Source organism: Pongo abelii, chromosome 5 (genome assembly GCF_028885655.2).
Source record: "Pongo abelii isolate AG06213 chromosome 5, NHGRI_mPonAbe1-v2.0_pri, whole genome shotgun sequence".
NCBI lineage: Eukaryota > Metazoa > Chordata > Mammalia > Primates > Hominidae > Pongo > Pongo abelii.
In genome coordinates, this window is record NC_071990.2 from 149507329 (window position 1) to 149528495 (window position 21167).

The following is a 21167-nucleotide window of genomic DNA, read 5'->3' on the forward strand; positions in this document are numbered from 1 at the left end:
CCCAGTGTTTGTTGTTACCTTCTTTGTATTCACTAGAAACATCTCATCATTTAGCTCCCACTTATAAAGTAAGAAAATGCAGTATTTGGGTTTTGTTCCTGCATTAATTTGCTAAGGATAATGGCCTCCAGCCCATCCATGTCCCTGCAAAAAACATGATCTTGTTCTTTTTCATGGCTGCATAGTATTCCATGGTATGTATGTACCACATTGTCTTCATCCAATCTGTCGTTGATGGGCACTTAGGTTGATTCCATGTTTTTGCTATTGTGAATAGTACTGCAATCAACATTCATGTGCATGTATCTTTATAGTACAATGATTTATATACCTCTGACTTTATACCCAGTATTGGGATTACTGGTTCAAATGGTAGCTCTGTTTTTAGCTCACTGAAGAATTGTCACACTGCTTTCCACAATGGGTGAGCTAATTTACACTCCTGTTGACGGTGTATAAGAATTCTCTTTTCTCTGCAACCTCACCAGCATCTGTTATTTTTTTATTTTTTAATAATAACCATTCTGACTGGTGTGAGATGGTATCTCCTTGTGGTTTTGATTTGCATTTTTCTAATGATCCATAATATTGAGCTTTTTCTCATATGCTTGTTGGGCACATGTGTGTCTTCTTTAGAAAAGTGTCTGTTCATGTCCTTGGCTCACTTTTTAATGTTTTTTTTCTTATAAATTTTTAAGTTCCTCATAGATGCTGGAGATTAGACTTTTGTCAGATGTATGGTTTGAAAATATGTTCTCCCCTTCTTTGGATTGTCTATTTATTCTGTTGATAGTTTCTTCTGCCATGCAGAAGCTCTTAAGTTTAATTAGATCCCATTTGCCAATTTTTGCTTTTGTTGCAATTGCTTTTGGTGTCTTCTTCATGAAATCTTTGCCCATTCCTTTGTCCAAGATGGTATTGCCTAGGTTGTCTTCCAGGTTTTTATAGTTTGGATTTTACATTTAAGTCTTTAATCCATCTTGAGTTGATTTTTTTATATGGTGTAAGGAAGGGGTCCAGTTTCAATCTTCTGCATATGGCTAGCCAGTTATTTCAGCACCGTTTATTGAATAGTGCTGTAGCCATTGCTTGTTTTTGTCAGCTTTGTCAAAGATCAGATGGTCATAGGCGACCTTATTTCTCGGCCCTCTATTCTGTTCCATGGTCTATGTGTCTGTTTTTGTACCAGTACCAAGCTGTTTTGGTTACTGCAGTCCTGTAGTATAGTTTGAAGTTGGGTAAAGTAATGCTTCAAGCTTTGTTCTTTTTGTTTAATATTGCCTTGGTTATTCGGGCTTTTTTTTGTTCCATATGAATTTTAAAATAGTTTTTTCTAGTTCTCTGAAGAATGTCATTGGTAGTTTGATAGGAATAGCATTGAATCTGTAAATTGCTTTGGGCATTATGGCCATTTTAATGATATTAATTCTTCCTACCCATAGGCATGGAATGTTTTTCCATTTGTTTGTATCAGTTCTGATTTCTTTGAGCAGTGTTTTGTAATTCTCATTGTAGAGGTCTTTCACTTCTCTGGTTAGCTGTATTCCTAGATATTTTATTCTTTCTGAGGCAATTGTAAATGAGATTGTGTTCCTGATTTGGCTCTTGGCTTGGCTGTTGTTGGTGTATAGAAACGTTCATGATTTTTGCACAGTGAGTTTGTATACTGAAACTCTGCTGAAACTGTTTATTAGCTGAGGGAGCTTTTGAGCTGAGACTACAGGGTTTTCTAGATATTGAATCATGTAGATATCTGCAAACAGGGATAGTTTGACATCCTTTCTGCCTACTTGGATGCCTGTATTTCTTTCTCTTTCCTGATTGCTCTGGCTAGGATTTCCAATGCAATGTAGAATGGGAGTGATGAGAGAGGGCATCCTGGTCTTGTGCCAGTTTGCAAGGGGAATGCTTACAGCTTTTCCTCATTCAGTATGATGTTGGTGGTAGGTCTGTCAGAGATGACTGTTATTATTTTGAGGTATGTTCTTTCAGTATCTAGTTTACTGAGAATTTTTAACATGAAGAAATGTTGGATTTTATCTAAAGCCTTTTCTGTATCTATTGACATAATTGTGTGGTTTTTGTCTTTAGTTCTCTTTATGTGAAGAATCACATTTATTAATTTGTGCATGTTAAACAAAACTTTCATCCCAGGGATGAAGCCTACTTGATCGTGGTGGATAAACTTTTTGATGTGCTGCTGGATTCAATTTACAAGTATTTTGTTGGGGAGTTTTGCATCAATGTTCATCAAGGATATTGGCCTGATGTTTTCTTTTTTTGGTTGTGTCCCTGCCAGGTTTTGGTATCGGAATGATGCTGGACTCATAGAATGAGTTGGGGAGGAGTCCTCAGTTTTGGGAAATAGTTTCAGTATTAATGGTACCAGCACTTCTTTGTACATCTGGTAGAATTCCACTGTGAATCCATCTGATCTTGGGCTTTTTTGGTTTTTAGTTGGTAGGCTAGTTATTACTGATTCAATTATAGAGCTCATTATTGGTCTGTTCAGGGAATCAATTTCCTCCTGGTTCAGTCTTGGGACGGTGAATGTCTCCAGGGATTTATCCACCTAAGTTTTCTAGTTTTTTCACATACAGGTGTTTGTAGTACTTTTTGATAGTTATTTTTATTTCTGTGGCATCAGTGGTAACATCTTCTTTGTCATTTCTATTTGTATTTATTTGGATCTTCTCTCTTTTCTTCTTTATTAGTCTAGCTGGTGGCCTATCTTATTATTTTTTTGAACAACCAACTCCTGGATTCATTGATATGTTGAATGGTTTTTCATATCTCAGTTTCCTTCAGTTCAGCTCTGATTTTGGTTGTTTCTTGTTTTCTGCTAGCATTGGGGTTGGTTTCCTCTTGCTTCTCTAATTCTTTCAGTTGTGATGTTAGGTTGTTAATTTTAGATCTTTCTAACTTTTTGATGTGGGCATTTAGTGCTATGAATTTCCCTGTTAACACTGCCTTAGCTGTGTCCCAGAAATTCTGGTATGTTGTATCTTTGTTCTCATTGGTTTCAAATAACTGCTTGATTTTTTGCCTTAATTTCATTATTTACCCAAAAGTCATTCAGGAGCATGTGGTTTAATTTCCATGTAATTATGTGGTTTTGAGGGATTTTTTTAGTCTTGACTTCTATTTTTATTGTGTTGTGGTCAAAGAGTGCATTTGGGGTGATTTTGGTTCTTTTGCATTTGCTGAGGATTCTTCTTCATGGTAGTCTTTAACTAGAGCAGTCACTCAAATGCATTCAACGTATGTGTCACAAAGAACCACACTGTCCCAGTTCCAAAATACTTACTTTGTCCAGTAAGTTCAGTTGTCTTCGCTTTTCTAATGGGTTTAAATATTCCCAAACCTAAACTAGTGTCAAAGTCAAGTAGTCAAGATTTAAAATTAGAAGGTGCTGTAAGAGACATAGTTCAGCCAATCATTTTCCATTGAGTGGACACAGGGAAATAACATCACTTCTCTAAGGCCACATAATGGTTAGCCAAGACAGCAGGAAACCAAATCTGCTGATGCACTATTTTATTTACACCAGTGGGTCTCAACCCTATCACACCTAACACCCCGTTTTAATATAAATATTTTCTAATTTTATCCTTCCCACCTTGAAATGTAGTTCATAAATGATATAACTAACATGCATATATTTTTAAAAACCAAAATAAACTTACCAAAATGAAGAAATGAAAGGAAAATTATAATAAAATAATATGCATTGCAATCTGTAATGCTTAGACATGGCATCACTGGTGGGCATAATTATGTCAGATGGTCACACTTGTATGTAGAATGACATCTACAAATGCAGACTGATGCCGTTGGGCATCATGTATTTATCTGTATTATACAAAAGCCCATGGCAACCAGAGGAGGATGTTTGCATCTTTGGTTTCATAGAAATTTGCATATCAAAAATATGCAATGCTGTAGTGATATATTGCATAGAAATATATGCTTATACAGTTCAATAAGCATAGTATTTTTCTTGGCACTTTTGAATGAAGTACTTAAAGCAGTACTTTGCCTGAGTTCTAAATGTTTTTCACAGAAATCTTCCACATCTATCTTTCATTTCTATTTTGTATAAAGAGGTAGAGAAATGTCATGATGTAATACTTTCTTGTATAATAGCATTAAATTAGTCTCTTTCTTCTGGAGTGCTAAAAGCACTTTTCTGTTTCCTTGTTTTATCATTATGTATAGCATATTTGTGGAACCAGATAAGACAAGCATTATACCTATTTTGTAAGTAAACAAACTGAAGTACAAAGGCATTAAATAGACAAGAGCAAAGACCTGCAACAAAATATGTCAGGGTAGAGGGGACTTTTCAGAGAGCTGGGTCCTAGGGTATCCTGAGAGGGAAAGCCAGGGGGTTCCAGCTGATCATCTTGAACCTGACTCACAAACTAGTAGGCTCAACCATGGCTTGGAGGACCCAGGAGTGTCAGCTGACTTAAGTGTACTCAGATACCCCACAAAGTGGTGTGCAGTTACGTCATCAGCAGTCATCAAAGAGTATTCTACTTTTCCTAGCAAACACTGTGAATGGTAATACTTTAACGCAGGCAAATACTAAATACTAAAATTATTGTCTTCCCAACTCTTCCCCTCTCTCCTTGAACGGGTCTTACAGAATTGTGTGTGTGTGTGTGTGTGTGTGTGTGTGTGTGTGTGTGTGTGTGTTGGGGGAGGGGAATGAAAATAAGGTGTTGCTCAGTCTTAGAGGAAATGAGGCACACCACACCTGCACCAGCTGAACTTACAAATGGCTGAGTAGCCACAGAGAGTATTTTCCCTTCACTTTGGTGTTCATGGTAAACACTCAGGTAGTCTGCTGACTGATGGAAAGGGAATGGGTTTGCCTGTTGAACATTATCTGAATAACCATTCGGTGACTGATGTGCTTTTCTTGAACTTTGGTAAATTGATTTCTGTAGCAAAATCATGATGATTATGTAAAAACAGTATTTTAAACTACACATTAAAGGAGGCATAAGATTCATCAATTTTTGCATCTCCGATGAGGAAAATGGCAAGCAAGACCTAAACCAGCTTGATAATAGCCTTTCTGTTTAACTTAGGATCTTTGACCAAGAGCAGAGCCACTTGACAGCTTGCACGTTTTCTTCCTCCTTTCCAATAGTGTAGATAAAATTCCATCACAATACAGAAGATTGAGAAGCATCAATGATCATCATAGATAGGAGATTTGATAAGCTATGGTCATGGTCCAACACATTAGAACAATGAGTAAAGACTCTGAGCATAAAGTCATGCAATCAGATTAGACACAAAAGTGGCAACCTGCCAGACATGCCTCATGGCATCTGCGTGGGGAACAAAGTTAGGTTCTTGGGAATCCATTGAGAAAGAGACAATGTAGAAAGAAGATATGAGACAGTGGGACCATCGAAGAGAGACACCCAGTTAAGGAATTTCACAGGAATTTCAACATAGGGTACTGCTAATCCCCTCTTCTAAATGTTTGCTGGCAAACGTGTAAAGCTTGTATTAGGGTGGAAATTGGAGCAGGCTAGGGAATAGGGAGCTGGAATTCTGCTCTTTCTTTGCTGCATAACCTCAGGCAAAGTATCTTCATTCCTACCCAGCTTTGTGTCTTCATTTGTAAAATGATTGAATTAGACTGAGGTGTTGTTTTAGAGGTCCCTTTCGATTCCAAACAATCTAAAATTCTGTGACATCTCAAAATAACCTAGAGTAACGCAAATGCCACTTTTTAATATCTAGCATTAAAAACAACAAAAATAGCAAGGGCTGCTTACAGGCATCTGTATTACCATGAGCACAAATTGGACACATTCATTACAAAGCAGAGAAAATGCATTGGGTCTATTTCACAAAAATCATATCCTGAGGAAGAGAAATGTGTCAAAAGGTACCAGATTATGTGCCAAAATAGGAAATATTGTTTAAGTTGCAGGTGACCTTTCATAGTGAGATCATTCACTTGCTGGTTATGCTGTCACGTAACTTAATACTGCCCTTTAAAGGTCATTGCCATGGGTGTGCCCCTGGGCACATCCTAATATAAGCCTCTAATTTACTTTCCCCCCATAAAATATATCCTATAATGAGGCATAGTTCCCCCACCCACTCCGAGTCTGGGGGGGAACATATTTATCCTTGTATTATAAGCATTTCACATTTAAAGATATTGACGGGGGAGGGGGAAAGGTAAGACACTTCATTGCAAACCTTTGTTGCCTTCACTCATTAGGAAAGAAGTCATTCTATAACAGGAGAATTTTCCCACATAGCTAGAATTGTTTAACTGTTTATATTACAACTTAGAAAAAAATTAGAATCTTTATGTAAAGTACCAAATGTGGTATAACTGTATGCTTCTGGCAACAGAAAACACTCAGCAACATTTGACTGTATGTTGTCACTTTAGTTTATTTTACTTGGTTCCAAGGTCTTTCTTGAGAGTGGCCATAAGCAAAAAATCACCATTCTGTAGGATACCTCTGACTGGGTCGGGTGTGTGTGTCAGGTGAGACACAATGAGAAGGTGAAACGAAAATGCATGAAATGGAAGAAATTTGTTACTCACAAGTCCCAGAGAGGTAAGGGGTAATGACAGGTGGGTGATGGCATGGGGGGTGCAGGGGAGGACTGATGGGAAGTCCAGAGGCAGCAGGGAGCATAACCAGTGGATGGGAAAGTGAGAGAGGATCGAGAGAGAGAGGGAGCAAAACAGAACCTATGGACCTGTGAGATTCTGCCTATACTAAGGTCCATGGGCATTATCCCTCAGGCTCTCATGGGGATTGTGGATTAGCTAGTTTAAAGAAAACATGCATGAAGGGGGAAACATATTTACATGATTCTGCTGTTGACCATTATGTTTTATTGTGGTCAGTAGCTGTGGGATATGTCAGCTTTTGAGTCAGTGAGATAAGGAACAAGTGGGCCAAATTGCAAACAATCATACAAGGGGGGATGTTTGAACTTCCTTCCTTGTGAGCCAAAGGTCATAGAGGTCATTCAGGTTTCAGACAACTTGTGTCAGGACTAAGGCAGCAGCTACATTAAGCAAATTTATGACATTGCTCTTTACTGATTCAGGTTCGTTATGTGCAATGTGATTTAGCAAACATACAGCAAGTGTCTCCAGTGTGACTGGCCTGTGCAAAGGTTGGAATAGATAGACTCAAACCTTGCTCTGTGTAGGTTTGTGTTGTCATCCAGGTATTGGCAGTTGAGCTTGACTCAATGCTACTACATCCTAGGTATGTATGCCTTCTCCCTGCCTCTCAAGATCACTCAAACTGCAGTACTAGTGGGCACATCTTCATAGTGATATCATGTGGCCTTGAAGGAAGATGAAGCTTAAAGGGGTTAAGAGACTGTGGTATGGGCTTCAGCCCACCCCAGAGAACCCCTCTGCCTTTTTGCTTGTTGTCCTGAGAGATTGTGTGCCCTTTCATCACAGTCTAGTCCACCTTTTGAGCCCGCTACTTGCAAATAGCTACCATTCCATTCCTCTCCCTCCTCCCTGCAGTCCCTCTGCAGGTCTTTTATATTTCCTGGTGTGTTTCCTGGGCTTCTCACCTCCTACAGAAGAAGGTTGGCCTTGAATAGACATTATGACCTCATCATCCACATGATTAATTTAATAGATATTTGTTCATTGCTGTCTACATGCCAGGGACTTTTCTGGGTATTGGGGTAACAGCAATTAAGAAAGCAAACAAAACTCTTCACCTACATGGAATTCATGTGTGGATCTAGAGAACACAGACAATACACAAATAATCACTCTATGTAGTCTGTCCTATGATGATAATGCTATAGTTCAAAGTAAAACAGAAAGAGAGATAGAGTGTGCTGAGTTAGGGGAGGGGGTAGATTGCAATTTTGAACATTTTCCATTTGATAAACCAGCTATGACAGGCCTCAGTTTGAACTGAATGTATTTGCTCTGATAAATATTCATGGATTGTGTCTTGGTCTCAAAGGAGGTTTTGTGCAGGGATTCCTCGTACCAGAGATTGGGGATTCATAAAGCCAAAATGTTGCTGAAGAAGAAAGAGCCCTTCCCCTCTCTGGGCAATGGCTTTGGTCAAGGCCCATCCAATGCCCTTGGGTGAGCACCAGCCTTTTCAACTTGACCTGGGTATCAAGGGTCTGTTTCTATATCATAGGTGGGTCTGTGATGAGACCCACCTTAGACCCATCAAGGATAAATTGATGAGAGAGTCTAAGAGTCTGAATACTTCATAGGGCCTCAGAAGGCATAGGAAGGTCTTGGAAGATTTTCAGACAGTGATATGCGGGTGGTGCTGAAAATCAGTCTCCTGGTGGTTAGGGGAGTCAAATGCAGACTTTAAAGTGCAGGGACCCTGAGCCTCTCCTCTACTGGTGTTGCAGGGAAACCTTGTTCCATCCTCTGTAAAAGTACGTGCAGTGTATTTTTTCAGTGACTATAAAGTAACTCAGCTATGCTTAGGCCTCCACTTCAAGCTTTTCTCATCCAACATAGTATTGAAAAGGCCAAGTCATAGTGGGTTCTGGTTCCCTGATAAAATAGGCCAGGCCTCTGTGAATGGAAACACTCATTAAGGTGAGGGGTGTCCACAGCCAGCCTAGCAGCAGGCTGAGAAAAAAGAGGACAGACAGAACCAGGTGCCCAGTTAGGCCCAGCTAAAGCCAAACTGCTAGATTGGAGCTCCTGAAGGGCCCCAGGTAGGAGTCCTGGACCATAGAGAGAGGGGAGCAGAAGTGGTCAGTCATTATGAAGACATAAAAAATGTCCTCAGTAAATACTTCTTAAAAGATGAAGGAAAGAGCTTTCTTCAAGGAAGTGGTGGTAGGAAAATAAATGAAAAGTAGAACTGAAAACCAACAGGAACAGAGATGACAAATAACATCTGAATGTATTTGTTTCCTAAGGCTAATTTCTCAGGGTAAATTACCACAAACTTAGTGGCTCAAACCAAAATAAAATTTATCCTTTCACAGTTCAGGATAGCAGAAGTCCAAAATCCTTCTGGAAGGTCTGAGGGAAAATCCATTTTATGCCTCTATCCTGGCTTCTGGTGGCTCCAGCTTTCCTTGGCTTATAGAAGCATCCCCCTAATCTCAACCTCCATCTTCACATAGTTTCCTCCTGTATTTCTGTGTCTGTGTCTCTCAAAGCTCTTTTTTCTTTCTCTTATATGGACAGCAGTCATTGGAGTTTAGGCCCACCCTAAATCCAGGATGATGTCATCCCAAGATCCTTAACTATATCTGTAAAGTCTACACTGCCAAGTAAGGTCACATTCACAAGTACCAGCGATTAAGACTTGGACATGTCTTTTTGGGAGGTACTATTCAAGCCACTATATTGAGGTTAGTATCTAACAAGACAATTGCCAATTAGGTGTAATAAGAATATGGGCCAAAGAGAGGCTCTTCTCATTTTTATTCTCCCTCCATAAGAGGAAATAACCTGAGATCCACTTCTCTGCAAAAGTCAGATTTTAGGACATAAGCCATACACACCTACATGGTGAACTCTTGGGTCTACACTGCTTCATTCTTTTATAAAATAAACATAATACATATGCCAAATTATCCCTTTAATAGATGCGATGCTACGTCACTACCCAAATTATAGGCCAGTCCTCATGGATTACTGTTTTAAAGATGACTAATGGGCAACTTTACCTCTGACACTGTAGCTACTACTAGTAATGTGAAGCAAAAGTAGAGAAGGAATAACATAAGCCAACATATTTCATAGTTAAGGTGATGTCCTACAGAATATAATTCACACTTAACATCATACAAATTGGCCTCTTGGTACTATGTCTATTAAAGCAGAATTTTTAAGTATTTCAATATCATGAATAAGTTTTTTTAAGAAAAAAGGAATGCATGTAAAACCATTCTCCTTTTATGAAACTGTATTTTAAAAGGGAGAAACCAAAAAGATACGGTTCTAGAATGAACTGTGATGTCAACTGCATGAGCTTGACAGGGTCTCCCTAGATCTGTGGAACTTACTATCCTTTATAAGCCAGGGAAAAGCAAACTGCTAAGTTATCTACCAGGTTCTATGCCAGAGTCACACCCTGTGCAATTATGTCTCACAGTGGACCACATTAGTAATTCTGGGGCTAAACTCAAGTTTTCCCACAAAGTTGAAGAATTTAGAGGGAGTGGAGAGAGAGAGCCAATAAGTTTATAAGGTTTAAATTTAGAAATCCCTTGGTAGCCTTAGCCAGCTTTCTTTCCTATATTGCTGCACAAACTTGCTAACCATCAGTCCTTGTAAAATCAGGCACCAGGAGAGTCAGCCCTACCGATGCTGAGAGAGTTCAAGACAGAGTGAAGTCACAGTCACCAGTAGTTTCTCGATACAGATGGAGAAGAGAAAACTTTCCTAGAGGTATGCTAGGCAGCATTTCAAAGGCCCTTAGGATGTTGTACTCTTCTCAGCCTGTTAATCTCCCTGGTCTGACTATTACCCTTGTATTAGTAGGCCATTCTTGCATTACCATAAATAAATACCTGCAACTGGGTAATTTATAAGAAAAGGAGTTTAATTGGCTCGTGGTGGTTCTGCAGGTTGTACAGGAAGCATAGCACTAGCATCTGCTTCTGGGGAGGCCTCAGGAAGCTTACAGTCATGGCAGAAGGTGAAGGGGGAGCAGGCACATCACATAGTGAGAGCAGGAGCGGCAAGGGGCAGTGGTGGGGGAGGGGGAGGGATCACACACTTTTAAATGACCAGATCTTATGAAAACTCACTATCATGAGGACAGCACCAAGGGGATAGTGCTAAACCATTCATGAGAAATTCAGCCCCGTGATCCAATCACCTCCCACCAGATCCCACCTCCAATACTGGGGATTTCAATTCAACATGAGATTTGGATGGGGACAAATATCCAAACTATGTCAACCATCATAAGGTTAAAATTAAAAGAATAAGATGATTTTCTAACAGAATCACAAGCAAAGAGAAGAAAATGCCAGTGGCCTCCAGGGTAGAAAGGCAATTCATTGTCCTCAGATTTATCCCTTCATCTTCCATCTAGCATTGCCAGCTTTCATGCCAAAATAAGTTTGCAGGAAATTTTTCATTGAGGAAAATACATTCCTGGGGCCTTAGGAAAGTACTTTTATGTGACACGTCATCAATCTTGGTATTCAGGTCTTCAGAGCAGATGACATGGGCATGAACAGGGACTGTGTAAATGTGAGTGTGTGTGTTGGGGGGAGGACGAGGGCAGGAAGAAAGATATATGGTATCAACAAAAATTGGATCCTGCTTGCCACGGACCTGAATAATGCCTGGAAGATAGAAATACTAGTCATATAATCCTGGGAATCAACAGCTAATCCTCAACAACCAAGATAATACCACCAACCCACCTTTGTCTCTGCCATTTACCCTATCAGACAAAGAATAGTCAAGAGTTACTGAAGCCTATAATATTTAAAGCCTTTAAAAAGCCTCTAGGTTCTTTTTGTTTTGAAATTTATTTGGCCAAATTCCAGAAGAGGAATCTTGTTCTTGTTGACTAAGAGATATAGTCCAGGAATCATCCAGAGCTAAGGAAATTTGGATCCTCTAGCAAGGCATGCTTATGTCATCTGTAACAGCACAAGCCTAACCATTCCTTAAAGTAGGGCTCTCTGCAGGTTTCCTAGACTAGGCTTATTAGAGTTGGTTGACCAGTAAGTCACCAACTTAGATAGGGACTCTCTTTAGAATCCTCCTAGGCTGAGGATGGCCTAGCAGTCCAGCTTCATCTATCAGGAAAAGGTTTACAGAGATGTTATTTCCTTAGACTTGGGAGCAGGAGTTGTTGTTCGCTGTTTTGCAATAATGAGGCAGGACTCGCTAGGAAAAAGAATTATGCTTCAGGGGAATGGTTCAAACTACAGACAACATGGCCTTTAGAATTTCCTCTGGGAAAGTATCAAGGGAAATTCTTAATAACCAGAGGGTTAAAACTATCCTCAGTGCAAGACTGCGAGTATCAGATATCTATATAAGAATTTTAATTCACACCATAGATTTAAGAAAATTTGATAATGTCACATATCTTTTTTTTAAGTTCAAATTGCCTAAGACTTCTCTCAGGTGCTTACCTTAAAAATCAAGATTTAAAAATCATATATGTATATACAAACATACACAGCTTTTCTAGGGTCTGGTACTTCAAGCTCTTTAAGATACTTTAACAATTAGGAATTTTTCAGTGAGAAAGTTCATGGTTGATTAAGTTGAGTCATTTATAAATAATAGTAGAGCTTCCAATGAAGTAAAACTTCTTTGTAATTCAAGAGGTGATTGAGTCTTCAATGAACCTGTGCCTTGTGTTCAACTTCTAGGAGATATTGGCTTAAAGTAGGAGATTAATCTATATCAGAGACTATGTAATGGGGAGAAGTGATTCAGTTATATTCATCACTAATCTGTGCTAAGCAGAGCTTCAGTTTCTCAGTTCCCTAGCCAGCTGTTTTGATGACAATGGAGGGAAACATTTTTTTTGTTTAATACTTTCATTAAAAGATCAAAGAACTCTCATTACTGACAACAGTACTAAAAGTGTATTAATCAAAGGAAAAAGATAATACTCCTCATTTATTCAACTGATATTTAGTGAGTACCTCTTTTGTGCTACTAATCTATCAGACAAGGGATGCTCAATGGAAATTATGGTACAAACCCTACACTCATGGAGTTTATAGACTAGTAGGAGAGATGGGCTAATAAGCAGACAATTGCCATGTGATGTGATAAGCTGACACTCTGGTCTTTCCGGAAGCCAGCACCCATCCTTATTCCCTGGGCTGAGAACAGCCCACTACCCACAGAGGAAGGCCTTGACAGCCATGTTAAAATATAGGACTATGTTTCCAAGCTGTAGTGATTATTTCAAGGATGGCACTGTATTCCAACTGGTGAGTCAGAATCTCTTTCTTTTAGGATTAGAGTTGAGAAATAAAGTGCTAGCGTTATCATAGTGGTTTGCTTGAACTGGGTGAATAGCAGATGGGGCCAGTGGAAGAGGAGTGGTTGACATGGTATGTACTGTTTTTACTCTCAGCACTTTGGATACCAAATGCATGGGTTTTTTCTTCACACCAACCAATTCTCCAACTATCTGGACTCCGACTGGTTGTCTTATAATTCAGTTCTCACATGAACCCCACAAGTTAAGGGCTCAGTTCCACAAGACTGCCCTCAATGTGGATGCCAGTCACTAGGATCAAGTAACTAGGGCACCCACACTCTCTGACTTGGTTGCAAAGTCTGGGGTTCCCACAACCCCCTCCTAAGTTTTGATAACTTGCTAGAATCACTCACAGATCTCAGGTAGACACTTTACTTACCATTACCAGTTTATCATAAAGGATACAACCCAGAAGCAGCCAATTGGAAGAGATGCCCAGGGCATGTGGCAAAGGTCAGGAAGCTTCCCTGGGCTCTCTAAGCTCCTACCCATCACCTCTATGTGTTCACTGGCCCTAAAGGTCTCTGAACCCCATTGTTGAGGGGTTTTGTGGAGGTTTTGTTATGTAGGAATGATTGATTAAATCATTGGCCACTGGTGACTCAGTCTCTAGCCCCCTCCCCTCCCTAGAGGTTGAGGGTGGGTGTGGAAGGGAAGGTTGGGTAAAACTTCCAACCCTTTAATCATGCCTTGGTCTTTCTGGCAGCCAGCACCCATCCTCATTTTATCTAGGGACCAACCAAGAGTTGCCTCCTTAAAAAAAAAGATATTCCTATCACCCAAGAAATTCCAAGGGATTAGGAAGCTGTTTGCCAGAAACCTAGGGACAAAGACAAAATATGTATTTATCACACCTGCCATGGAGATGCCTAGCAGTGCAATCTGACCTTCAGAGAGAGAAGACATGTAAGAGATGTAGAGGAGAAATAGTAGCAAGAGACTTCAGGACTCAACACAGGAAGAGAAAGAGACCAGGCAATCGGTAGTTCCATTTTCCAATGGCTTCCCAGACAACAAAGTGGTTCCCACCTTTCCAGAGGCACGGTTGTTCAACTTTGCCTCAGGTTCTATGAGATACCCCAGCATTTTTTTTTAAAATTTTTTAGCCTTGCCTTGTTTAAAATGGAGTTCTATTATTACCAAAAGTATCTGACCAAGACATATTCCTATAGGGGTAAGAATATGATGTTATGGGATCACCTGGGAGGGAACTAGCTCAGTCTTAGAACACGGAAGGATTTCCTAGCGAAGTACTATTCAGAGCTGTATTCTAGAGGAGAATAGAAATCAGCCAGCAGGTGTCTTAGGCAAAGGGAACAGTACCTGCAAAGTCCAGAGGTTAGATAGTATGACCCACTTTGGGAGCTACGGAAGATTTTCTGTGGGTAAAGTATATAGCTAGGAGCAGCATATATGTTTGTGGGAGAAGAATATCAGTGTCAAGAGATGACTCTCCCAGGTCATTGGCAGAATTCATTTTTTTTTTTTTGCAACAGTAGGAATTATGGCAGCTTGCTTCTTCAAAGCCAGCAGCTGAGAGGGAAAGAGAGACAGAGCCAGCAGGGTGGGATTTTATATAACATAATGTAATCGAGGGGGTGGAATCACCTTTTCCATATTCTACTAGTTAGAAGCAAATCACACACACAGGGCATGAGCACCAGGAGTTGAAGCCACCTTAAAGCGTGTTCATCACAGTGCCCTTCTGTATGCTTTTACTTAGTCCACTTGTGAATGAAAAGGTGGGCTGCATTGCAGCTTTTCTGGCACAATCCACTATTCTATCATGAAGGAACTTTAATCTTGGGAAAATTTTACGACCTGAAAAGTCTACTAGGAAATATTTCTGCAGTGTCAGCAAGTATCATGCTTTCTGCTTTACCACAAAAACTGTATCTGCCGCATCATCTTGTGGTCAAAGGCAAATTATGATTCAAAAGTGTATGGCAGGCCAGGCACAGCGGCTCACACCTGTAATCCCAGTACTTTGGGAGGCCAAGGCAGGTGGATCACTTGAGGTCAGGAGTTAGACCAGCCTGGCCAATATGGTGAAACCCCATCTCTACTAAAAATACAAAAATTAGCTGGGCATGATGGAGCATGCCTGTAGTTCCAGCTACTTGGGAGGCTGAGACAGGAGAATCACTTGAACTCCAGAGGTGGAGGTTGCAGTGAGCCGAGACTGCGCCATTGCACTTTAGCCTGTGCGACAGAGCGAGACTCCATCTCCAAAAAAAAAGATGTATGGTTAATTCAATTATGCCATGTTTTCAGGGCTCCTGAAAACAGATGCTCAGTCAACTTCTCTAACATCTTTCTTGAATGTTTACTAATGGAAACATCATAAAGACTTTTTTCTCCAAGTTACTATTATGTATAGGATTATCCTCTTCTTTATACTGTATCTGTGTTGTGTATTTTCAATACACAATATTAGAGGCAATACCTACCTGTGTTTAGCGTGTTCTCTATGATGCAGCACACCATCAGGGAGTGTAGGTCTCTAATGCATGCCATCTGGTGATTCAGGGCCGTGTGTGTGAATAAACAGTGACTCTGCTGATTACCTACTTGGTATGTGCATTTAATTAAGTGCACAAATTCCTACAGGCATGTGGTTAAAGGGGTTTTGGCAGATTTCCCCTCTGGAGGGCTTGGCTGTAGGAAGCTGGAACCCTCCCTGGCACTGGAATTCCAAACGTGCCTGCATTTGTAACAATAAAGAGTGGTTTAACATCATGGAGGCTTTCATCTGCTTACATTTCAGTTTATAGCCAAAGCACTGTAATAACTCACACTGAAATAGAATATTTTTTAGGGGTACCGTATCTGTTTACTTCATGCAAAATTAACATTTATAAACAAAAAATGTGAATACCACAACATAACGGTATCAAAATAACCTGTGTGTGAGGTTTGATCCTTTCAGCAGTTGTTCTTCAGATACATTGCTTTGTGTTACAGAGCAACTCAATGAGAATGGTATTTTAAAACAGAAACCTACATAAACAAAATACACATTTTTTTCTTAAATATAGTGACAAAATCATAGTACTTTGGAAGTTAATTTAGAATATTTCAAACTAAAATTGTGTGTGTGTGTGTGTGTGTGTGAAGTTGGTTTTTTTGTTTGTTTGTTTTGTTTTGTTTTGTTTGAGACGGAGTCTTGCTCTGTTGCCCAGGTTGGACTGCAGTGGTGCAATCTCGGCTCACTGCAACCTCCACCTCCCTGATTCAAGCGATTCTCCTGCCTCAGCCTCCTGAATAGCTGGGATTACAGGCGCCTGCCACCACGCCTGGCTAATTTTTCTATTTTTAGTAGAGACAGGGTTTCACCATGTTGGTCAGGGCTGGTCTGAAACTCCTGACCTCGTGATCCACCTGCCTCGGCCTCCCAAAGTGCTGGGATTACGGGCATGAGCCACTGCGGCTGGCCGTGTGAAGCTTTTTGAATGGGCACATTTACTAATAGATGGTATTGAATTCCATTTGAGGCAGTGCAGTGGGAAGGGCACAGAAATGAGAACCAGGAAGAAATCACCTCCAGATCTGGCACTCCTAAGCTTTCAGATTTGGGGAGAATTAGCATTTCCTGGGTCTCAGTTTAGCTCTAACAATTGGACTCCCTGAAAAGATGCAAAATAAAAGCAAGTATAAGTAAGACGTGATCAAATGTCCTATTCGACTTGAACTTTAGACATTAGAACATCTGTGTGTCTAAATGCTTTGCTTAACTTCTCAGTAACCTTTTCACAATCAGCAAAGAATAGAAGGGCATTGTGAGTGTGGGGAAGCCCTTCAAGCTGTGAACTACTGAAGAGGTCAGAGTGGTGGCTATGGAAGCACAGTGTCTCCTACAATATGCAGATACTGATCTGTTCATCCTTGGCTAAGAGGCTCCTGTGGAAAAGCTGCAGCTCTAGCTGTAGACCCCTAAGGGGCTTGCCAAGAGAATCCCCAATTAGACAGAAGAATGAATAGATGGTGAATAATTTCTCTTTCTTTCTGATTACAGTCTAAATACTGGGGATAGCACAACTGGAAAAATGTATGTAATGCTTATATTGTTCCCAATGCTTCTTTTTTTTTTTTTTTCTGAGATGGAGTTTTGCTCTGTTGCCCAGGCTTGAGTGCAGTGGCACAATCTTGGCTCACTGCACCTGCCACAAGTGATTCTTCTGCCTCAGGCTCCCAAGTAGCTGGGATTACAGGTGCACGCCACCATGCCTGGCTAATTTTTTTAAATTTTATTTTTAGTAGAGATGGAGTTTCGCTATATTGGCCAGGCTGGTCTTGAACTCCTGACCTCAGGTGATCCACCCGCCTCGGCCTCCCAAAGTGCTGGGATTACAGGCGTGAGCCACCACTCCTGACCCATTCTATTACTTCATCTTGCCTGAGAGTATGAATCCCAGAACAGATACCCATGTTTTATAGACAGATCAGGAGATGAGGAATACTGTATGTGCACGAACATCATTTTATCTGTGTTTTTAGATGTCATCTTTGAATGCCAAATGTTGTTCCTTGGAAAGTCGGGGTTTTCTTTCCCCCCTCAACTACTGTATCTTTCCTGCTCATTACAAGGAAAATAGAAAATACAGTGTCTGCATTTGCTGCTCTATGCTTTGACCTTACACAACTCATTTCTTCTCCCATGAAACCAGACTCCCACCTCAATCTGCTTCTTAAAAGACCCCCTAATCCCCAAAACCCACGGCATCCTTCCATCCTCCTCCTCCTTGTTTGCTCTGCATATTTCATTCTGAGGGCTCCTCCTCCTCCTCCTCCTCCTCCTAGTGAACCTCCTCCCTAGGCTCCCAGCAAGCTGCAGCCCCACCTGGCTGGTCCCCTGCCTCTCTCACTCACCTCTGCAAACTTCAATAGTTTGGGGTCCTCCTTCTGCTCCTTTCCCTAACTCCTCTCCTCAAATGTATCATATAAGGATTTCTCCTGTTCTCTGCTATATTCTTATCCTTCATAATGTCAACCAGCCTCCTGGGACTACAGCCTTTTTTCAGAGGACTCAGAAATCTCACTCCTGCCCTCTCACCTGCACCCCAATCAAACCTCCTTTTCAGTCCCCTGAATCTACAGCTGATGCCTAAAATTCTGCATATGTAAAAACTGAACTCATCTCAGTGCACATTATTCTCCTGGCCCCTTTCCCTGGTTCTCTGATTGCTGGGAGGCTGTGAGAATGTGCTGACTCCTGATGGACCAAGGGCACCAGGGCTGCCCTTTGGTATCATCACCCAAGCCCAGCTCCACATGGGGATACCAAGGAAGCTACTTCTGGAGAAGGTAAAGGACTCCCCAATGGCTTTGCCAGATCTTCCACAGACTGTGATTGAGGCAACTTCCATCCAATTTTCCCTCCCTCTCTCTCACTCCATCTCTCTCGGCTTCCTTACTATACCCATTCACACACACACGCCTCCCCTAAGAAAACCCTTGCATGTTTAATCCTGTCTTAGCATCTGTATTAGTCCTTTTTCATGCTGCTGATACATACCTGAGACTGGGCAATTTGCAAAAGAAAGGGGTTTAATGGACTTACAGATCCACATGGCTGGGGAGGCCTCACAATCATGATGAAGGAAAGGAGGAGAAAGTCACCTCTTACATGGATGGCAGCAGGCAAAGAGAGAGAGCTTGTGCAGGGAAACTCCTGTTTTTAATACCATCAGATCTCGTGAGACTTATTCACTATCATGAGAACAGCATGGGAAAGACCCACCCCCCGTGATTCAATTACATCCCACCGGTTTCTTCCCCTAACACATGAGAATTCAAGATGAGATTTAGGTGGGGACACAGCCAAACCATATCAGCATCTGATTCTCAGAGGACCCAAATGAATACAAATTCACATCCTGAAAAACTATTGACTATCCTAGCAAAGATTCTTAGAGATAACTCCTTCTTTCCTGTCCACAAATCTCTATTCATTTCCTAGGGCTGCTGTAACAAAGTACACCAACTGGCTGTCTTCAACAACAGAAATTTATTGTCTCATAGTTCTGCAGGCTGGAAGTCCACGATTAAGGTGTCAGCAGAGTTGACTCCCTCTGAGCACTCCGAGGAAGAATCTGTTCATGCCTCTTCCTGGCTTCTGGTGATAGCCAGCAGGCCTTGGCATTCCTTGGTTTGTTGATCCATTGTTCCAGCCTCTGCCTCTGTCTTCATATGGATTTCTCCCTGCATGTGTCTTATACATCCTAAGACATATTCAACAACTGAGATATAGTCCCCATCATTGCTTGCCAATTCCATCTAAACTCTGCAGTGGTCCATTGGAAGCCTTTAGATTCAGTTCCAATCTCTCTTCCTGTCCAAATGTCCCACAGCTCCAACTCTCCAGTCCTGCCTGCCTATTCTCCATTTCTAGAATGTTCCCTGAACTTTCCCACCTCTTTGTCCTTTATCCCCCCACTATTTCATCCTCGTGATCCATCTGCTCTCCCCATGGCTGTATCCATCAGACCCCAATCCATCGTCCACACATGCCAAGTGCTGCCCTGCTCAAGATACCCACAGCCAGAACTGACCTTTATCTTCTTGGGATTTCTACAGAACTATCATTTTACCACATTCTGCCTTATATTTTATTATTTGTGTATGCTTTACCTCCAAATTGTACATTTCTTGAAGAACAGAACAACGTATTTTCAGATTTTTAACCCCCAAACGTTATTTATCCATGTATAAATACATGTCAGATGCTCATTTAAAATTTTAGACCAAGTAATAGAAAATAAAATACTATTTTTTAAGGATGGTGAATTCATCAGAGGTTATATCAGGGATATGTTAGAAAATCCTTTGGAAAAGTAGGGAAACTTCCTAGAGGGTGATGAATAAAAGTTATGCTATTGGAGAGGGATTTATATGAGGTGGATGTTGTGGATGTGAAGGGAGGTGGTGACCAAACAATGGTGGCGGAGTAAACAGCGGCAGGAATGTTAGCCCCACCTTCCTCCTGGCTCTGTGTTGGAGGAAGTGAGCAAATATGTGCCAATCTATCATGTCCCCTCATATAAATGTGACTGTGTTTCTAGAGTTCCTACCTTGTGCCAGGCACTAGGGTTATGCAAAAAAGAGAGCAAGACATGGTCACAGCTGTTGTTGTAGCTTGTGTATGTGAAGAAATGCATTTTGGTCTCTTCATGGCCAGCTCGTTACTGGGAGGTGAGAACAGGAAGAGGTCAGCCGATTATTCAAGGACCACTAAGCCATGGCCCTAGGCTGCTTTTTCAGCTTTTCTTCCCACAACTTTCTTATAAAAGACTCCTAAATTAAAATTGGCTACCAACTGGACTGTGTGTAGATTATTTGGCAGATCTCACTTTGCCTATACTCATATCTTATACAACCTGATATGTCACACCCTTCTCTCCCCCAACTCTTGAGTATGTTCCAAGTTTTCTCCATGAATCCTTTCTGGCCACCCTAACACCAGTCAGCACAATTTAATTTGTACCTCTCTTTTGACCACTGTATCCCTCTACCATCTTGATGTGTGGGTAGGCATCCTTTGTCTCCTAGACTGTGAGCTACTTAAGGACATGAATATTGTTTTTGTAAGTATCTGATTTTCATACAATGCCTGAGATAATCTTTTATACACAGTAGGCATTCAATAAACATCTCTGGAATAAATTAATGAATGGGGCATCTAAGAACTTTTTCATGGAGCAGTAGAGGTGACCTTTGCCTGGAAACCCTTTTCTCATTTTGTTTCCTAGTCACTTCCAGCTGTGTTTCATGTTCTATAATATCTTTGTGGATTCCTTCTTGATCTTCACAAGACTGAAGTAAAAGAACAGACTAGTTTGCATTTTTAATTTAAGAATACTGCAATTAGAAGTAAATATTTATGTACTGGAGACTGTAACTGCAATGAATTTTAAATACAATTTAATTTCTAGTGCACAGTTTCTGCACTATTTTTTCTTCTGTGTTTCATGGTCTGCAGCTGAGGTAACAGAGCCATAGTTATATTTTATAACTAATTAGCAACTGAAATTAGAAAGTTTTACTTTATAACAAATTAGTAACTGAAATTAGAAAGTTTATACCAATTATCAACATTCAACACTTTGAATAACTAGACGATTCTAATATTTTGGATCACAGTTAAACTAAAATCAAAAATTCCTAATTTCA

The 21167-nt window shown here is 40.6% G+C and overlaps 1 protein-coding gene across 1 annotated transcript in view; it reads left to right on the forward strand.

The window, feature by feature from the left end:
• Positions 1–21167, forward strand: part of SAMD5 (sterile alpha motif domain containing 5) — a 441477-nt gene that overhangs the window by 416077 nt on the left and 4233 nt on the right. The gene's annotated exons all lie outside the window — the stretch shown is intronic.